The sequence below is a fragment of the Hevea brasiliensis genome, chromosome 4 (genome assembly GCF_030052815.1).
Source record: "Hevea brasiliensis isolate MT/VB/25A 57/8 chromosome 4, ASM3005281v1, whole genome shotgun sequence".
Taxonomy (NCBI): Eukaryota; Viridiplantae; Streptophyta; class Magnoliopsida; order Malpighiales; family Euphorbiaceae; genus Hevea; species Hevea brasiliensis.
Window position 1 is genome coordinate 96,127,380 of NC_079496.1, and position 6,582 is coordinate 96,133,961.

The following is a 6,582-nucleotide window of genomic DNA, read 5'->3' on the forward strand; positions in this document are numbered from 1 at the left end:
TACATAAAATTATAATATTTACACAAAAACACATGCACTTCTAGAATATTCACAATATAAAAAAAAATTATAATAGTCAATCAACAAGATTACATTGAATCATAACACTTTTACATTAACTTTGAAAATGAAATCTAAATATTAAGAAAAAAATACCAATATATATGAAAGTAAAATTTAAACATTAATATACAAACTTAATAATTAACTAATTTTCGGCAGAATGCCATATATACCGGAACGTGTCATACCTGCTAATGAAAGCAAAATAATGTTTCTGCAATTAAAATAGCACTTATAATATCCTCCTTATACTACCCAAAACTACAATATTTGTGTATAAATATAAGCACTTCTAGAACATTTACAATATAAGGAAATATATAATAGTTAATCAATAAGATTACATTGAATCATAACACTCTTACATTAATTTTGAAAATGAAGTCTAAATATTAAGATAAATATAACATAAAATATAAAAATGAAATTTAAATAGCAATATAAAAATTTAATAATTGACTAAATTTCAGCAAAGTAAGATCTGTATCGGAACATATCAAATTTGCTAATAAAGGCAAAATAATATTTGTGTAATTAAAATAACACTTTCAATATCATTTTTATAACACCCAAAACTATAATATTTGTGCAACAACACAATCATTTTAAAACATTCACAATATTAATAATATAACCTAATTCATAATAATTCAACTCAACTCAACTCAACTAAGCCTTTATCCCAAAAATTTGGGGTCGGCTATATGGATCCGCTTTTTCCACTCAGAACGATTTTGGGTTAAATCCTTAGAAATGTGTAATACTTCTAAGTCATGTTGTACTACTCTCCTCCAAGTCAATTTAGGTCTACCCCTTTTTTCTTTCTATCCTCTAACCTAATGTGCTCTACTTGTCTAACTGGAGCCTCCGTATGTCTACGCTTCACATGACCAAACCACCTTAATCTCCCTTCTCTCAACTTATCTTCAATTGGCACCACTCCTACCTTTTCTCTAATACTTTCATTACGGACTTTATCTAGTCTAGTATGGCCACTCATCCACCTTAACATTCTCATCTCTGCAACTCTTAACTTAGATGCATACGACTCTTTCAGTGCCCAACACTCACTACCATATAACATAGCCGGTCGTATGGTCAGATTATGGTAAATTTTCCTTTTAATTTATTGGGAATCTTACGATCACATAAAACTCCCGTGGCACGTCTCCACTTCAACCATCCGGCTTTAATCCTATGACTAACATCCTCCTCACATCCCCCATCTACTTGAGGAACTGAGCCTAGATATTTAAAGTGATTACTTTGGAACAATACCACTCCATTCAAACTAACTCTTTCCCTATCACCAGCTTGGCCTTCACTAAACTTGCAATGCATGTATTCTGTCTTCATTCTACTTAACTTAAAACTCTTTGACTCTAGAGTACTTCTCCAAAGTTCTAGCTTCCTATTGACTCCTTCTCATGTCTCATCTATCAGAACAATATCATCCGCAAACATCATGCACCAAGGAATACTCTCTTGTATATGTTTCGTCAGTTCATCTAAAACTAATGTAAAAAGGTAAGGGCTTATGGCTGATCCTTGGTGTAATCCAATTGAGATCGGAAAATCTCTTGTGTCCCCTCCCACTGTACGCACAATAGTAGTTACTCCTTCATACATATCTTTCAATACTTGTATGTACCTAATAGATACCCTCTTTTGTTCTAACACATTCCATAAGACCTCTCTTGGAACACTATCATAAGCCTTCTCCAAATCAATAAAAACCATGTGTAGATCTTTCTTCACATCTCTATATTTCTCCATCAAGCTTCTAATGAGAAAGATCGCTTCCATAGTTGAGCAATGGGCATGAAACCAAATTGATTGAGAGAGATAGAAGTATCATGACGTAGTCGATGCTCCACAACTCTCTCCCACAACTTCATAGTATGGCTCATGAGTTTAATTCCCTATAGTTTGAGCAACTCGTATGTCTCCTTATTTTTAAAAATAGGTACTAAAATACTCTTCCTCCATTCATCAGCATTTTCTTTTATTTTAGAATCTTATTAAATAATTTAGTTCACCATGACACTGCCATATCTCCCAAATACTTCCACACTTCAATTGGTATTTCATCGGGTCCACAGGCTTTACCCACTTTCATTCTCTTAAGTGCTTCCTTTACTTCTAAAGATCTAATCATTCTAGTATAATTTACATTCTTTTCTATTGTTCTATAATCTATATTCACGCTATTTCCATTTTGACTATTATTATAGAGATCATTAAAATAATTTCTCCATCTTTCTTTAATGTCCTCATCTTTCACCAACACTTTTCCTTCTTTATCCTTAATGCACCTAACTTGATTGAGATCTTGACATTTCCTTTCTCTACTCCTTGCTAATCTATAAATATCTTTCTCCCCTTCTTTAGTTCCAAGTTTCTCATATACTTTTCAAAGGCCTGTGCTCTTGCTTGACTAACTGCCTTTTTTGCCTCTTTCTTTGCTATCTTGTACTGTTCATATGCCTCATTATTATCACATTTAGGTAATTTCTTATACCATTCCCTTTTTCTCTTCACTGCCTTTTGTACTTCCTCATTCCACCACCATCTCTCTTTTGAGGGTGGTCCAGGTCCTTTAGACTCTCCAAGTACTTTTCTAGCTACTTCTCTAATCTTTGATGCCATCTGTATCCACATATCATTAGCCTCCATATCTAGCTTCCGTACTTCGGACTCGAGAAGCTCATTTTTGAACTTCACTTTCTTTACTCCTTTGAACTCCCACCACTTTGTTCGAGCTACACTATTTCTTCTGACCTTACTTGAATTGTTCCTAAACTTGACATCCAAGACCACCAACCTATGTTGACTTATTAAAGCCTCTCCTGGAATGACCTTGCAATCCTTGCATAGAGCTCTATTTGTCTTCCTGGTTAAGAGGAAGTCGATTTGGCTTCTATGTTGCCCACTTTTGAAAGTCACTAAATGTGACTCTCTTTTTATAAAGTAGGTATTTGCTAGTATTAGGTCGTATGCCATAGCAAAATCCAGGATGCTTTGTCCCTCCTCATTTCGACTGCCAAAACCAAAACCTCCATGAACATTCTCATAACCTTGCCTATCACTTCCTACATGTCCATTCAAATCTCCACCAATGAAAACATTCTCTTCATTCGGTATGCTTTGCATTAAATCATCCATATCTTCCCAAAACTTTTGTTTACTCTCACTGTCTAGTCCTATTTGTGGGGCATAAGCACTAACTATATTTATTGTTTCTCCTTCTAGTACTAGCTTTACTAGTATAATTCTATCTCCTACTCTTTTCACAGCTACTACTGCGTCTTTCAATGTTCTGTCTATGATTATACCCACTCCGTTCTTGTTTCTCTCCTTTCCGGTAAACCACAGTTTGTACCCTGAATTACCCACTTCCTTACTTTTCTCTCCTACCCATTTAGTCTCCTGAATGCAAGCAATATTCACCCTTCTCATTTCCAAAGTATCCACAAGCTCCATTAATTTTCCTGTAAGTGATCCAACATTCCAAGTACCAACCCTAATCGTCCTCCTATCCTGCTCCTTCCTAATTGGTTTTCTTCTATGATATCTTCTATTGTTTTCTATGTCTATCTTGTGTTCTGTTCCACTATTTGTTCTACTATCTGTCCTATGGACTAACTTCTTTACCCACACCCGTCCATGATATGGGAACCCTTGCTCACTTAACACCACACCCGGGCGCCGACATGGCGCGTCGCTTTCGGTGAACGCCCTTGCATATTTATCACTACACCCGGGCTTCGATGTAGCGCGTCGTTAGTAGAGGACGCCCCAACATTTATATCTTTTGAATCCATATCATAGGGTGTGACGAAATTTTTACGCTGGTTGTCACCTATCGCAACCCTCCTCCTTTATCCGGGCTTGGGACCGGCTAAGTGCAAACTACTTAGGCGGAGTTAACCTAATTCATAATAATCCATATAAAATAATAAAATATAAAAATTACTTATGTTAATGCTTTGAGAGCTAGCGTCAATAAAGTGCCACATTTTCTTCTATGTAGCTTCTTAAATACCTCCCATGGATGAGGTTCATGGTGCAATTCTTCCGCTCAAAATATATATAAATTTAAACTAACAAATCTGTAGTTGAATATTGAAATAGAAAATAATAGCTAATTAATGAATGCAATACCAATTTCGAACTATACTCCATAGTAGACTTAGAACTGCTAGTATATTTACTTAGACTAGTGTTTGAGCCACTAATCTCACTATGTTGATTCTGAGCAGTGATATGAGATTTAGCAATCCACTATGGAGTGGTCTAGTGTGCCATCCAACTATTCCATACATCTTGTGCAATACAATTAGGTGCAAGATACAATTTCTTAATATACAAAACACATTCCACTTTATCCCAAGTATCCTTAATTATGCCATCATAAAATAATTATATAAATTTGTTATAAATAAATAATAATTACCATAAGTTCTTCTTCTTCTTTTTCATGCACCTGAATGGCATCTTCTTGAAACACTAAGGCCCTGTTTGGCATTGCTGTTGAGAAAATCACTTTTTAAATATACTATTAGAAAGTGTTAAAAAATAATTAAAAATTAAATTTAATCAGTTTTAGTCACAAGAATATTAAAATAACAAAACAGTTTTTTCCAAATTACTTTTCTCAATAGCATCTAAAATGATTCTTTTATTCAGAAAAGTAGTTTCAAGCTTTGAAACTCAATGCCAAACAAGGCTTAAATCAATGGATTGATGTATTGGGTAATTATCACACGTAATCACTCAACTTTATTAGTATTTTCATAAAAAAGTCACTCAATTTTATTAGTGTTTTTATAAAAGTCACTGAACTTTAATTTCTTTTATAAAACTCATTTAACTTCAGTATGATTTTATAAAAGTCAGTGTGATCAGAAATTAAAGTTTTTCAAGTTAACCTACTAACTTGTCAACTAGTTTATAAATAAAATTAACTAACTAGTGGTTGCTGATGGAGAAGAAATAGAAAAATGGGAGGAGTTTGACGGCGAGGGGGTAGCTGGATGTGTTTAATGCATCTTATTTTCTTTTCTTTTTCTTTTTATTTTTTAAAGAAATTAATAAAATAAGGTAATTTTATTTATAAAAGAATTGACAGGTCAGTTGGTTAACCTAAAAACCTTTAATTTTCAATTATAGTTATTTTTATGAAATCACATTGAAGTTCAGTAATTTTTATAAAAATACTCATAAAATTGAGTAACTGCGTTTGATATTAACCCTCGTTGTGCTATTTTTGAAACCTCCATAATAAATCATGCATTTATTTTGCAAACGATAGATCATTCATTCATAATCCTCCTTAATGTAGGATAGGTTGCATAGTACACTTTAGCAACTTGCACAACCATAAAGGGTTCATATCTATTAAATGCCCTTATGCTATTAACATCAATAAGCTTATACTGTGGATGTACTCTCATACCATGTTTTAGTGTCGAATCAAACCAAAAGCACATAAATAATATGGTTCACTTGATTAGTAATGTAGGGTACTCAAACTATACAATTTTTGTTAACCAACCATAATACTCAAGATCATTTGCACTGTAGCTAGAGCCCTTGATGCATACTTCACTGTTCATCATAGACCTACTTGAACCATATCCTTTAGGGTAAAACTTGTATCCATTAACATAATATCCATGAAAGGACTTAACCATATGCAATGACCATTTCGCAAGGTCCTTCATGATTTGGTTGCTAATGTTCTACATCACTATTAACTTACTTTATATATATGGTTTAACTTCATTGCAATTCAACAAAATTAATATCCGAGCTGCATGTATTCTTTATCATCTAATTGTCTGGATTTCTCTTGACCAAAAGATCATCCAAAATATTTGAATATGGAAAGCATCCCTGGACGTTCATTTGCTTCAACCCCACAAATAGAAACATTTTGTGGCATTTTTTTATGCCTTGTTGAAACATAAAACTTGGAATAGTGTGCACAAAATGATGAAGCTTCTTCAACCAAATATGCATTATGTATTGAACCTTCAACCTTTGTAACACCCCAAAGTTCGATAGTGCGTTCTGCTGTTCTGGTGACCAGTGTTGTCCGGACAACTAGGATGCCTAGAACTACACTTCAATATGAGTGAGGAGACATAAAATAATGAAATACAAGAAAAGAAAATACAAGAAAAACAAAGGAAAAATAATAGCAAAGAAATGTAACCAAGTTAAGCGTAGAAAACCCTAGCGATGGGTGATCAGGGAAGTCACGTGGACCGTTGACTAGCTCCTGGATCATGGGGAACCCTGGAAAACATTTTTAGGACTTAAATAGACCCTTATAGAAGAATAAATATCATTAGAATGATCAAAGAAAAATTAAATAATTAGTACAAAGAAAAGTGAGAAATCGAAAAACAGACAAAATCCGGTGTTACCGAAAAATCGGGAATGCAGCCCGAACAGGGGCATTATGGTCATTTGACATCCCGAATTGTCTTTTGACCTAAATGTCCATTAAAA